We start from the raw sequence: 15,829 nt of genomic DNA on the forward strand, positions 1-15,829 counted from the left end.
CAATTTATCTTTTATAACCAGAAATAGAGAACCAGTTAAAAAAATAACAATTTCAGTTTTGTTCTCTCATTTATTTATAATCACACAAAATGTTAAGTAAAAACCATATTCCACCTCTCTTTCTCAAATTCAAAGGTTGAGAGTATTAGGAAAGGAAAAAAAAACACCCACTGTCTTTATTACGTGTTTCACATTTTATAGCCACACATTGCTGCAGTTTTCCCTCAACGTTCCTAACCAAAAATATACCCACTCACAATAGAAATTCGCCCCCTATAATTTCCAAATATTCATTCATTATATCCTTAGCCAGAAACTGTATAGCCAGCTAGACCATAGATAATAATCATCTATATTCATGGATTAGTATTCAATTTTTATTTTGTAATTCTTTCGCCTCGCTTTTTCTTTGCACATTTTTGGGTATCCCTTGGCTGTTTTCAAAATTCCCCAAGTTCTGCACTTCATTTGTAACGCCTTGGTGAGTTGTAGCCTCCTGCATGCTGGGACAAGGACAATAAGTTGCTGAAGTTGATGCTGTGGGGGGATGGGCCAAACGTAAGGTTAAATTGAAACATCCAAACGTATTTACAAGCTTAAGGTGAACGTCGAATATAATGTATAAAATTATAATATTGAGCCTTTGCCTCCAAGGATATGCCCTCTTTGGCTTTGGATGACAAGGTACATGAAGAAGCTGCCTTACAAACAGCACCAAAAAAAAAAAATTCAAAAATATTACAAAATTTATACGAGACAATATTGCCAAAGCGCTAATAAATTTTTTTGTAGCTCAATTTTGCCGTCTATGCAACAACGTCATACCAAACGAATGAAAAATATTAAAATATTCAAATGCCAAGGCAAAGGAACTGATGAGGCCGATCCTTAAGTAGTACTAGTAGTAGGGGGGAGGAAGTATGTATTGAGAATTTTTGTTTTTTTATTTGGTATAGGCGGGAGATTTTATTTTGTGTGTCTGAGGGTGTTGGGTAACGGGAAGTTGGTAGGTAATCATTGTCTGGTGTGAGGTAAATGTTCCTCAATGATACTTTGTATGTAGACAATAAGCAGCGAGCTACAGCAACAACAACGAAAACAAGAACAACCAACAAGAGCATATTAATGAATAATAGCTGCGCCATAGGGGTTAATAAGTAATCTGCATTTTTTGACATTTATTTATGTTTTAAGGATAATGAAAAAGATGAGCCACGGGGATAACTTTCCCTTGCTCTTTGTTGATACATAAAAAACGAGAGAAATTATAAATAATGAAAAAAGTAAAAAAAAAAACTTAAATTGAAATATTAGCCATATTCAAAGGAGATGTAAGCAAGACGAAGATATTGCTATTGTTTGGTTTAATGACCAACAAAATGATACAAAACCGATATCAAAGTTGATAAAAATTCAAACAAAATTATAGGGATCTTAAAAATGCCTGAATTGGTTACTTTATATATAATTTCCACCAAAGGCCTGGTCTGTCCCTACTGTGGTATCACAATCAGGTCTGCGGAGACGGAAAAACAACCTCGACTTTGGACAAATAAATTTTAGAAATTTTTAATAATACAATGTCTATATTTTAATACTCGATTTGTATATTCAATTTTGCTGTTTTTTAGTTGAAGCTCGAAATCCTTCTGTTTTTTATTTAAATTATTTATCTTACATATTATTATTATTTCGTATATAGAATGCATAAGGGAGTGCACAATACCAAACAGTCAACCTTTAAGGGATTTTTTTTTCTTTGAGCTAATTTTATCGAAATATTGTTTTTAGAGAAAATGTTTGATGTGTTTAAAGAAATATTAAATGAAGTTTTCTTTGGGTTACTGTCTTTAAAAATATCCTGAAATTTTGTTTTAGAATTTTGCTAAAATTTTATCACTAAAAAAGATTTTATTGGAAATTAAAAAGAAAAATTGCCTAAAAATTTTGCCTTAAGAAAAATCTTCAAATAAATTATGTGTTTGGAAACAAATTTTATCAAAACTCCATATTTGTAAAAAATTACATTAATTTTCTGTCCAAAAATTGTTTAATTTTTCTTGCAAAAATTTCACTACATATTTTTTTAAGATATATATATATATATGAAAAACTTGCAACTGTATCTGGAAAGGGAAAGGTTTTAGTATAAACTAAAATCAATCTGAATCAATATGTCCAATGTGGAACAGTGAATGACCTTCATCAGCAAAAAGTATCTAGGGAAAATTTCATAAGTGTACCCTCCTTCGTTCGAACGTCTGTTGAACGGATGGACGAATATGGCTAGATTAACTTAGAATGTTCTGAATATACTCGTATATACTTTATAGGGTCAAAGATAAATATTTCGAAGCTTAAAACGGAAATGACGTGATTTGCGTACCGCCATTCTATGGTGGTGGGTATAAAAACTTATATGAGTGCCCCAAGTCGAGCAATTATACCGAAGTCGAGTCAAAATTGCTTGACACCGTAGCGCTGATCCCAATGGACTAAAAATGTCTAATGGCATTTATCGAGCGCCAGGATTTGGAAAAGAGAGCACCTGAATTACGGTTGTAGTCAACGATGTACACCAATAAGAAATATATGCACAAAATTTAAAGCGAAAAGCTTTATTTGAACGCTTTTCGGTAGATGACTAAAAAGATATCCAACGTCAACATATTTAGTTTATGATGTCAAGGATTATTTTTGCGGAGTGTTGAAAATTAAATGGCAGGATCGGTGTTCCCGCATCCTTTTATAGTGGGTATAAAAGTAAATGATTCCTAATGGAATTATATAAACTTTTGGTGAATTAAAAGTGGAAACGGCTGTCAACTTCGAAGTGAAATTTGTAACATATATTACATGTGCTAATTACAGACGACGGAACCTGGTTCCATTATTATTCTTTAAATTTTACCAAAATATCTTAAAATGCTTGTAACGCTTAATAAGTAATTTAAAGAATAATGAATTCATTTGATTTTTGATGCAATATCAACTTAAAGTGCTTAAATCTCATGATACCTTTCTTATTTCTCGTAGCTATCACCGTAAAAATCTTGATTCAAAATTATCCTTTAAATTTTACCGATATAGTAACTTCAAATGCTTCTATTTCAGTAACTGGATTATGGATAAGAATTGATCCGTTAGTTTTCTTCGACATATTCACCCCTATTATGTATGTCGTAGTCGAATTTTCGACTTCGACAGCTGAAAATTGAAGTAAATATTTCGTTGGCATTATGTGCAAAATCGAGTTGTCTGGTTTTTGTAATATATGATGCTTGTTTGTAGCTCATCGGTCAAGAAAACAATCACCTCGATTTTGTTCATAATACTGACAAAATAACACCACGAATTCTCGGCAATCGTAGTCGAATATTCAAATTCGACATACAGCGGTCAAAAAAAGTATTCATCATTCAATGTTTTTTTTTTTAATAAGTCTACAAAAGACAATTGGAATAAAAACATATTAAACTAATGATGCAGTAGTGCTTGTGTGATATATATGTACACAATTTCATTGTTTTTAAAGAAAAAAATAGTATTTATTGGAACAAAAAGGGCCATTTTACAGCTGAACACAAAAAATTAAACAAAAAAAGTATTCATCATTGCAAAAAAACAAAAAAATAAATAACATAATTTAAAAAAATTAATACTTTGTTATTCGACCACCGCGTCTTATAACTTCTTTTAAACGGTTTGACATCGATTGGACTAATTTAGCGGTTATATTTTGGTCTATATTAGTCCATTCCTCCATTATCACCTGTTGCATTTGACTCTTGCTCGAAAAATTGCGCGTTCTCAATTTGCGTTCGAGATGTTCCCAAAGATGTTCAATTGGGTTCAAGTCGGGACTTTGAGGAGGAGTTTTAATGACTTTGGGGCAGTTATACAGCATCCACATCTTGGTATTTAAAGCAGAATGTTTGGGGTCATTATCTTGATAATATTGAAAGTTATTACCAAGCCCAAGTTTTACAGCACTATCTTTTAAATTCCTCTTTAAAATGTCAATGTAATACTTATGATCCATTACTCCATTAATAATTTCAAGATTTCCCGCTCCTGAAGCCGCCATACACCCCCAAACCATTAAACCACCTCCACCATGTTTTACAGTAGCAACTGTGTTTCGTTCTTCAAGCTCTGTATTTGGTTTTCTGTACACTATGACCTTTCCATCGCACCCAAAAAGATTAAACTTGCTCTCGTCTGCAAAAATGACTGTTTTCCAAAATGATTCGGGCTGTTTTACTACATTTTTGCGAAGTTTAGCCTTTTCACTCGGTTTATTTTATTTATAAAGGGCTTCTTACGTGCAGTTCTTCCTCTGTAACTATGCCTTTTGAGTGTATTTCGAATTGTTTGTGTAGTAACTTCCTTCCCTAAATATTCCATAGTGCTTTTACGAAGAATGGTCGCATTTGTCTTCGGAGTTTTCTGAACTTGCCGCACTAGCCAACGCACATCTCCAACTGAAAGTGCTTTTGGTCGACCAGATCTTGGTTTATTGTCAACAGTTTTCGTTTCTGTCCACTTTCTGATGATGGATTGTATAGTAGATCGTGGTCTATTTAATATTTCACTGATAGTTTTTTGAGTTAAACCACTCCTGTTGTGTTTTATTATCAAAACTTTTACCTCATAAGAAACCTCGTTTTGCTTACGACCCATTTTGACAAAAACTATATTTTCAATGAAATTAAATATTTGCTGTCAAGGGCAAAGCCTCCTTTACTAAATAAAACAGAAAAGGGGGATTCCCAAATAATATTTGAATTTGACTTTGATGATAGCACATCAATGATGAATACTTTTTTTGTTCTGTTTTTGGTGTTATTATATAAAATTGCATTTTTTGCGCTAATTAAATTTATTTTTTGAATTTATTTTAAAACATATTACGAAAAATAAACTATTGCATAAAACTGCATTATTTGTTTACTTTAAATTTTCTTCAATTACCCAAAATAAGTGAATTTATTATCAATTTTGCTAATGATGAATACTTTTTTTGACCGCTGTACATAATATTGGCCATTGACTTAAAATGTTTGTATATTTGTATATTATCTATTGTATTAGATTTTGACGATATAAAAGCTTTAAATGTTTGTATCTCCTAAACAAAGTTTTGGAAAAAAAATGGATTTTTACCATATTAAAAACTTAAAATGCTTGAATCTCCTGTTATATTTGTTACCTTTCATTTTACTATCACCGATGACTAAATTCAGGATCCACAATTATCATTTGGATTTTACCGAAAAATTAATTAAAATGCTTATATGTATCTTCTAATCAAAGTTTTGGAGAAGAATGGATGAGGGATTCACTAAGGGTTGTTTTTGTATCTGCTTCAAATTATTAAATTTGCAGCCATATTTGATAACAGAAATTCTCCTGCCTCTATCACAAGTCTACTACGAGCTCCAGTTACGTTATAAGGAAACTTGGTTTAACAGATGGAACTCAACAGCAGTTTGCGAGCATACGAAACAACTATGGGACGAATGTTCGAACCGTAACATAGATGATCTACCGTTAAGGAATAGGGGCAAACTTCCCACATATCAATGAATCCTGTCCGATTCACGTTCAAGCATAAGGGCCCTCCCTATAGCCGAGTTCGAACGGACTTCTCAAATGTCGTTAGCATTCGGAGGGGATAACCAATGCTGAAAAACTTTTTCTGATGTTCTCGCCAGGATTCGAACCCAGCGTCATAGGCGGACATGCAAACCTCTGCGCTACGGTGGCCTTCCTACCTATAAACAATAGATACTTCTTGTCGTCTTCTTTATATCAAGTTTCATTCTTGTGCCATTTCTCCTCCTTTACCCACAAAGGATCAATGATTTCTCATTTCTAGTTTGTATAGTAAAATTTCCCCCCTCAAATGGCCTGAAGGGTCATTCGTAAACTCTTAAATATGCCTTTTGCTGTAGTTCTACTATCAATATGGTATATTTTGTTGTAAAACAAATTAATTTTTGTTATTTTGATTTTATTACTTATTTAAAGAATTTTATATGTTTACAAGCCCACAAATAAATAAATAAATAAACAAACGACCAAAATCTCCCCAAGAAAAGACAAACATTCTAACTACTTACCCTTCCATTGTGTACATTCAGTCTAAGAAATGGTTAAACCTCAAAAGTATGGCCAGTATCTACAGCAAAACAAAACGACAAGAAGTAGTTGCCCCAAAAAGTTTACTCAAGTTTGTACAGAAATATAAAAAGAAACAAAATGGGTATTAAATTCTTGGGATTGACGACTACTGTGTGTTGTCTTTCTCCAGAAACTTCAGCTTCCGGTTATTGATATTTACAGTTAGTTATTTAATAGTTTGCCATAGCCCAGTTAGGTATATATTGTCGAAGGCATGGTAAGTGAGTAAGTCATGCATCATAGCCATAACATCCTTAGCAGACACCCAAGTAAGGGGGAGTAGAGAAGTTGGTCACTTCATTTAAGGGTTATCTGATTATGCTTTGAAAAGGACATCATGTTTAAAGAGTATTTCCAAGGAAATTTTTCTTGTCTGACTTGAGGATAGACGAATTTCAATTCAATACTTACTTAGCCGTTTTTGCTACATATTCATCCTTTCCTCCTACTCCTATGTTTTGTCTGCAGTGATGTGAAAATAATAAACAACAAATATGATTTGCAAAGTGTTTATAATTCTGTAGTTAAAAGTTTGTCTATATTTTTTGGCATCTTTCTAAAGTTTTATGGTAGACTGAAACTGTCAGTACATTTTCAGTTTTGCATGTGTAGACATAAACTTGGTTTGGCTGGTGAAAGAGAGCAATACATGTATCAATTTGCCTTTCAACAGATTTGATATTGAAAATCGTAAATCTTATTGGAGAAAGAAAAAAAAAACAAAATTAGATGGGAAGATGGAAAAATGATTTGGTGGGAGTTGGCAAATGCTAATTTGGCCATGAACATACAATTAAGGAACAGGGGCAAATTTCTCACATATCAAAGAGTCCTGTCCGATTCAAGTTTAATTTCAATGATAGGGGCTTCCTTTTTATATTGTAGCTGAGTCCGAATGGCATAACGCAGACCGACACTTCTGACACTTCTTGGAGGAGAAGTTTTTACATGGCGAAGCACCTCATTAGGTGGTCATAACCAATGCTGAAAATTTTCTGATGTTGTCGCAGATTTGCTTGCGAGAGGGGCTGCAAATCTTCCCACGATCTAGATAACAAAAATTCACCTGCCTCTATCATGAAATCTGCCGCTGGTGTCAGAGAACTGACTGCGTTGAAGATAGTTCTCATTTCCTCTGCCAATGTCCGGCATTAAGTCTTGGTAAGAATAAGTTATGGAGACCTTTTTTCTTTCAGATATTGGAGGAGTTAAGAGGAATGAATCCAGATCGATTGAGGTCATTCATCCTATCTTCAAAGTGGTGTGAGAAGGTGCGTTCATGAAATGAGCCGGAATCATTGAAGACACCCGTTATACTACCTATATCAGAGAGGGTAATGCTATTGAGGAATTACAATGAAACAATGCTATTGAGGAATCACAATGAACCAATGAACCATTGAAGACGCCCGTTATACTACCAGTATCAGAGAGGGTAATGCTATTGAGGAATCACAATCGACCACAATATGGCCCAGGCGAATACTCTGGTATCATCCTAACCCGACTTCAAGCTACTCATGAACAGAAAATCAATACACCCGAAAATATTTTTAAGGTCCTATTTACGAAACTAAAAAGAGTTAATGCCTTCAAAATTTTTAAATGACTTCATAAAACTTTATCTCCATTTGGCACTTTTTGTTTTGGAGCAGTTTTTTAGACATATTACCGTGTATCTTCGAATTTCAAAATAACATCAAAGTCATATAAATCATATATAAAAGTTTTTAGCTTCCCATGTTGGGCGCCAGTCTATATTTTAACTTTTTTCATTCTTTTACCAACATAAAAAATCAAAATGTACAAAGGTATAATATAACCCTTGAGTTCTTTTCTCTGCTTTATTTATACTCTTTTGATGCCCTGAAGTTCCGTCTATATGCAATCTAAACTTCATTCGAAGATAACTTTTATTTGCTTTGATCGCTACAGATAAGAATCGTAGAGCAAAACAAATGACTTATCCGCTCCAACTACAGCAACAAAACTCTTCTCCACTATGCGATGAGTAATATGGGCTATTAGTTGAATTATTATCCACATTAGTGGTCGTTCAAAGAAATTTTTCTTCTACCCTCAGAGTCTCAAAACTTCTTCCAAAAAACTTTAGTAATAATCATTTGTTGTTTGTTCTATTTTGAAAAAAGAAAAACAAAACATCAACTTTCATGATTTTCTATATAAAGAAAAATGATTTTTATTAATATTTGGAAAAAGTCTTCACTCCTACATCTTCTTGGACGTTTTTTTTTATGTTACTCCAAATATAAGTTTCATAACTTCAACATTTGTAGCATTTTATTCGTCTTTTATCTGCAGATATGTTTGAGTTAGATTGGATTTTCAAATGCCTCCAACATTGAGATACAGTTTGGGATTATTATTAGGAAAAAGGGAAGGGAGTTAAGAAGAGCTAAGGCGTAGAAAATGTGTGTCTTAATTTTGTTTTTTGTTTACAATTAAATATTGACTTAACGAAATGTTCTTAATAGTCGTAATAATCGTCACATATAGCACACGTTTGTTTTTTACTCATTACATTTCATTTTTAATAAACAAACTTTTACTGTGATGGAGCACTGTGGGTTGAAAATTATTCAAAAATAATATAAAAGTATTAAAGTTCGAATTAGCAGTAAAAAGATTTCTTGAAGAGCAAATTAAGCTTCGTATGGTCTAAAATCATTCCAAATTTACAACAACTATATAGTTGATGCATACTAATATTTGATTATGACAGCAGTGTTATATTTAGTTGTGACAACAATACTCTGTAAAACGTTCATAATGGTCAGTTTCCTTTTATTTCGATCTTAGTTGCACTTTAATACCACTGTTTCAATTTTCTTATTATTCTTTGGTGTAAATCAAGCCTTTTTCTTAACCATAGTAAATGCCGACTCAAAAATTCTATGGTTCGCACAACAATAGTATGGTTGCGACAAAAAACCATATGGACATTAATCGGTCGTGGTCCTATGCCAAAAACTTTCAGTTTAATTTAATCCCGTTTTTTTATTATTTCGAAATTTAATTATAACAACGATTTCAAGGATAGTCGACAATACTATAGTTGCCACAAACAAAAAACTTTTTTTAATTTTTTGTTTGCTTTGACTGTTTCATAGTTGAAGAACAAGTTTATTCTACATCTTAAAATTGAAAAGAATATTTCTTTACTGCTAATAATACTTATATGCCACCCTAAACCCATAGTGTTTATTACACTTTCCAACGTAGAGATGTCAATGTCTCATGTTTTGCTTTTCACTGTTGTTGTTGATGTAAACAAACATACGAATGCGGCACATGTCATTTCATAATTTTACACTTTTAATATTAAAAAGATTTCAATAATAAAAAGTTTGTTCTTTACTTTTATTCGAAAGGGCTGCTAAGAATGTTGAATGGTACAGTGTCAATGGAAGGGTTTGATGATATATGGTGTCTTTCACCATTCAAAAACATATGAGCAGATAAAATTTTAATAAAACCTAAGATACTCAAAACTTTACAACGTACGGCTATAGTTGTGTATTTCTTGTTCTCTTAGCTACACCCATGCCTTGCCATTTGTATTAGCTTAGCGTAATGACAATTTTTAATTAAGCCGCTTGGTCTTATTTCAAACGTTTTGAGCGGAATTCGTTTGGTGATGGTATTATATGCGAGAAAGGCAAATATTTTTTGATTCTACAAAATTGAAAGTTTCTTTTTTGAGGATATGAAAAAACTTTGTTGCGAAATACATAAAAACTGGTAATAACTAGATGGATTGAAGTGTGGCTATGAGCTCTGAAGGCTCTTTTATAAGGGTTCTGGTAATATTTGTTTTAAACATTAATCCTGTGAGTTAAAATCTTTCGACTAGTTTTCTTCTCGACATGCCCAGAGTATAGATTCGCTATACACTAGAACTCAGATACTGGTTTTATATTGTAATGAATAATTTACTTTATCATTGAGCTTACATTTTACTCCGACAGCACTCATTGATTAATTTAATGGAATGTTCATGGCAAATTGAAAATTTGCATATTTTTTTAAGCAGCTTAAGTAACGGAGTAACATTGAATGATAAATTGGTACCTACATTTCCTCAAAGGATAAACTTAAGATTCCATCATTTGCTTAAGGATTTGATATAAGGTTTCTTCATCTGCTGATTTGGTAAACCTTTGGTCGAAGTTCTTAAGTGGTAAACAACAGCTCATTGAATGATAAATACATTGAATGATAAATTAATACCTACATTTCCTCAAAGGTTAGACTTAAGGTTCCATCATCTTCTTAGGGATTTGATATAAGGTTCCTACATCTGCTGATCTGAGGTGGTAAACCTTTGGTCGAAGTTCTTTAGTGGTAAACAACAGCTCAAGCTATGAAGGATTGAGAAATATGGCTGGTGCATATCCATCTATAAGTATTTATGCAATAATTTCGTCAAAGCTTATTTTGCGAGTTAAAATCTTTGGAAGAGTCTCTTTGTTAATGCCAAGATTATAATACACGTTGTCACAGCCCACTTAACAGTTTTGAGAATTTGTTTTTTTTTACAACTTTCAATGACTTCATTTAACCACGAGTACCCCCAAAGATTAATTTAAGTTATTTTCTTAAATGTCCTGCATTCTGCGGACAATGTAAATATTACATCTACCTTACAAAGCCTATGAAGTAACAGAATACTCTGTTAAAACTTAAAATTCCCCCTGAAGTTCACTTTATTTGGCAACCGGCTTTTGATAAACGGAAGCGGGATTCCATACAACTCTCTCACTCTGGTCAGTTTTAAACTGACCAAAATGTATTTATTTAAACCATGTTTAAATATTTAATCAACAGGGCATAAAGTGGATGCATCTCCTACGCCATGTGGTTGCGTAAAACAATGCGAAAATGCGTTAAAAATAAATATTTATGCAACAATTGCAAGGTGTAAAGGGCAAATGGGTTAAGTGGCAAAATTTAAAAAAAATTATGTTTCTGGGTGTGCAAAAAGTAAAATAGGGGTTATAAATCCTTATGGGAATTACAATCAAATATGAATTATTATATCACAATAATTTGTTTCTGAGAAAAATTTTTTGGCAAAACCATTCTTTTTAAGGCATTTTTTTCATATTGCATTTGTATAGAAAATTTTGTCAACCACTTTTTATGTTGACAATTGCTTAAAGTTGTTTTTTTTTATTTAAAATTTTACCAAAGTATATTTTTTTTCAGAAAATTTTGTCATGATATTATTTCTGCGCTTTAAATCTTATGATAACTTAAAAACACAAATTTGTTTAACAATTTTGGGGCCATGCAATCTGGGGGGAACGCCCGATCCCAAATTCCATCGAAACGGACTTGTTTACCGATTGGGACAATATGGGTATCAAATGAAAGGTATCAGAAAGTAGAGTCCGATTTGGCATACATATTTTAACCCCACTATCTGAAGGGTTGCCTTACCCCCAAAACCCCCAAATGTACACGATCTGGGAAACATGCAAAGGTTAGAAAGGTTTTCGACAGTAGAGTTCGCACCAGATATTAATTAAAGGGATTAAGTAGCTGAGGGGCCACCCCATCCCAAAAATCCTCAAAAGGGATTTCCCCCAATCATGAAAATGACATAGGGTAAATGGTAACCCCTAATGGCATACACTGATTAAGTCGCCACCGTAGCGCAGAGGTTAGCATGTTCGCCAATGACGCTGAACGCCTGGGTTCGAATCCTGGCGAGACCATCAGAAATTTTCAGCGGTGGTTTTCCCCTCCTAATGCTGGCAACATTTGTGAGGTACTATGCCATGTTAAACTTCTCTCCAAAGAGGTGTCGCACTGCGGCACGCCGTTCGGACTCGGCTATAAAAAGGAGGTCCTTTATCATTGAGCTTAAACTTGAATCGGACTGCACTCATTGATATGTGAGAAGTTTGTTCATGGGCAAAATTTGTATTTGTAAGAAAGGTTTTTGACAGTAGAGTTCGCACCAGATATTAATTTAAGGGATCAAGTATCTGAGGGGCCACCCCATCCCAAAAATCCTCAAAAAGGATTTTCCCCAATCGTGAAAATGACATAGGGAAAATGGAAACCCCCAATGGCATACACTGACTAAGTCGATTTTCACTCACTCTTTGCAGCATGTCAATCGGTATGTTGGCAATGGCGTTACGAATGTTGTTCTTGAGGTGTGATATGGTCCGAAGTCGATCGATATAGACCATGGTTTTCAAATAATCCCATAAAAATAAATCGCATGGACTCAAAAATATAGAGCGTGACGGCTACTGGAGGTCACCTCCGCGAGATGAGGAGGTCGGGAAAAGCCAATTTATAGAGATAAAATTTAAGGTCTTGATGGAGAATTCGTCCAAGCGTGGTGTCAGCAATTCCCATAGCAGCTGCGTATGTGCGAGCTGAATGTCGCGGAAACTGACTGCCGCACTCTTTCGATATTTTCCGGAGTTCTGAGGGTTCGTTGAAATTCATCATTGGATTAAGCAACACTTGCACACTACCGAAATGAGTAAACCCACGATAGAAACCAATTGCGACCAGGAACGATTCTCTTAGGATAAAATCCAAGTGTGCGCGGGACGCTCGTTGCGTAGCAATAAGGGAGCGACCGTTAGAAAAGAATCTCTCGACTGCGAAGATTCGTTGCTTCCCAGATCAGAGCATGATGGAAACTGATAGAGAAAAAAATTTGAGGACTTCTCCCTCTAGATGCGACCTCTCTCGACGCCCTCCCCGCTCAAATCACCGCTCTGGAGTTTTTTCAAATTAGTAATTTTTTCTTGCGCACCCTATACAAATATGCCACCACCAAGGATTCTGAACATGAAGGGCAATAAAGGGCACATTTGTACTTTATGTTCACAAATTTCTGGACGTTACAAAATCATGCACCAATAGTTTCATTATTATACACAGACGTTGTTGGAAATATTGTTAACAAGTGTGAATGATTTTGTGAACACGCGTTGTTGTTTCATGCATCGACCGTTATGAACGTCATCGCTTCAAAATGTGTATGTAGGTTTAAATGATTTTAAAAACATTGTACGTATATAGCGGTCTTTGATGCTAAGTTTTAAAAAATTTTATCAATATATATTTTTTTTAATTTTCTATAAAAATTTGTCTCAAAAGTTTAGTTCTATAGAACTATAGAACTAAACTTTGTCAAAAAAAATTTTTCGTTACTTTATTTAAAATTTTTCTATCTATAGTAGGTTAGATTACGTTTAAGTGGCAGTCTGCCATTAGACTCACTTACCGTTGAGCCATACAGATCGCTCCAAAAAGCCCAATAACTTGCGAATGTTCATATCCGCTAAATCATACAGCTTCTCAAAGAAATGAGAACCTGAAGAGGAACTCCTTCTGACTGCTAGTGCGGAACATACACACAGAAGGTGTTCTATGGTCTCTTCTTCTTCGATGTCCCTACAGCTTCTGCAAAAGTCGTTGCTGGCAACCTTCAGTCCGTCAACATGTTTTACCGATTAGACAGTGACCTGTCATGACGAACACAATGACTGAGACATCTGTTCTAGCCAATCATAGCAAAGCAGTAGACCTCTTCAAGTCTAGATTAGGCCACATCGTTTTGGAGTGCTCACAGCCCCCGCTTTGAGACTATCTATCATTCGTTGTCCTTCGGACCTGCTTCTGAAAACTTAGCTTACATGTCGCTAGAGGTATACCCACAGGTTCCAGTTTCCCTGGAATGTGTGAGTATACCTCGACTGGATATTCTCGTCTGTTTTACAATTCCCTGGGATATCTCTGTGGCCCGGCACCCAGAACAGGTGAATTTTCAACTGTTCAGCCATCTCGTTGAGAGATCTGCGACAGTCGAGGGCGGTTTTTGTGTTCAGAAATACGTTCTCCAGGGATTTAATGGCTGCCTGAGAAGATATTTATGCCATTCGTCGTAATGACATTATATCTTAGCTATTCCACCACTTCCTTGCAAAGATCTCCGCTAGATACAGCGGTCAAAAAAAGTATTCATCATTAGCAAAATTGATAATAAATTCACTTATTTTGGGTAATTGAAGAAAATTTAAAGTAAACAAATAATGCAGTTTTATGCAATAGTTTATTTTTCGTAATATGTTTTAAAATAAATTCAAAAAATAAATTTAATTAGCGCAAAAAATGCAATTTTATATAATAACACCAAAAACAGAACAAAAAAAGTATTCATCATTGATGTGCTATCATCAAAGTCAAATTCAAATATTATTTGGGAATCCCCCTTTTCTGTTTTATTTAGTAAAGGAGGCTTTGCCCTTGACAGCAAATATTTAATTTCATTGAAAATATAGTTTTTGTCAAAATGGGTCGTAAGCAAAACGAGGTTTCTGATGAGGTAAAAGTTTTGATAATAAAACACCACAGGAATGGTTTAACTCAAAAAACTATCAGTGAAATATTAAATAGACCACGATCTACTATACAATCCATCATCAGAAAGTGGACAGAAACGAAAACTGTTGACAATAAACCAAGATCTGGTCGACCAAAAGCACTTTCAGTTGGAGATGTGCGTTTTTGTGTTCAGCTGTAAAATGGCCCTTTTTGTTCCAATAAATACTATTTTTTTCTTTAAAAACAATGAAATTGTGTACATATATATCACACAAGCACTACTGCATCATTAGTTTAATATGTTTTTATTCCAATTGTCTTTTGTAGACTTATTAAAAAAAAAACATTGAATGATGAATACTTTTTTTGACCGCTGTACACATTGCAGTGGTCGGGTAACCTTTTCGATATGAGCAGTTCTAGCTAGCTATTGATCGATTTAGACCATATTAAACACGTATGTTGAAGGTCATAAGAGAAGCCGTTGTACAAAATTTCAGTCAAATCGGATGATAATTGCGCCCTCTAGAGACTGAAGAAGTCAAGACCCAAGATCGGTTTATATGGCAGCTATATCAAAACATGGACCGATATTGCCCATTGCTCACCCGATATGACCAGTTCTAGATCTTAAGAGTGTACCCCAAATCCCACCTGATCGTTTAGTTTGGAGCCATCCGTATGGAAGTAACTATATAACTTCTGTAAACAGGGATATCGTAGTTCCAATCGGTTTCATCAGGAATAGTGGTAAAGTACTTTTTATCAAAAAAAGGTCTCAGGTAGGGTGTAATCAACACTGCTTGGAACATCGGACATTGTATCAAGGATAACACAGTGTCCGTAGCTGACACATGACCAATGAGAAAGCTTTCTTAACCTCACGGCAGTGGTCGCTGCACTTTGCCTAGCCACAATGTCCAGAGGCATAAGATGTGGCATTTCCTTCAGCTATATGACGATGATAGCATAGTTACACGTATCAAAATACAAAGGTTGCGTTGCCTAGATCATGTTGTCAGAATGGATGAAGAAGACCCAGCAAGGAAGTTTTTTGAAGGCAATGACGGTGGTACATGCAAACCGGGACAACTAAAAGCCCGATTGAAAGATCACTTTGAATCTTGGTGTCAGATTTTAGAATGAGCGCAGAAGAGTTTCGCGAGACCATCAGAAAAAATTTTCAGCGGTGGTTTTCCCCTCCTAATGCTGGCAACATTTGTGAGGTACTATGCCTTGTATAACTTCTCTCCAAAGAGGTGTC

The sequence above is a fragment of the Stomoxys calcitrans genome, chromosome 4 (genome assembly GCF_963082655.1).
Source record: "Stomoxys calcitrans chromosome 4, idStoCalc2.1, whole genome shotgun sequence".
Lineage (NCBI taxonomy): Eukaryota > Metazoa > Arthropoda > Insecta > Diptera > Muscidae > Stomoxys > Stomoxys calcitrans.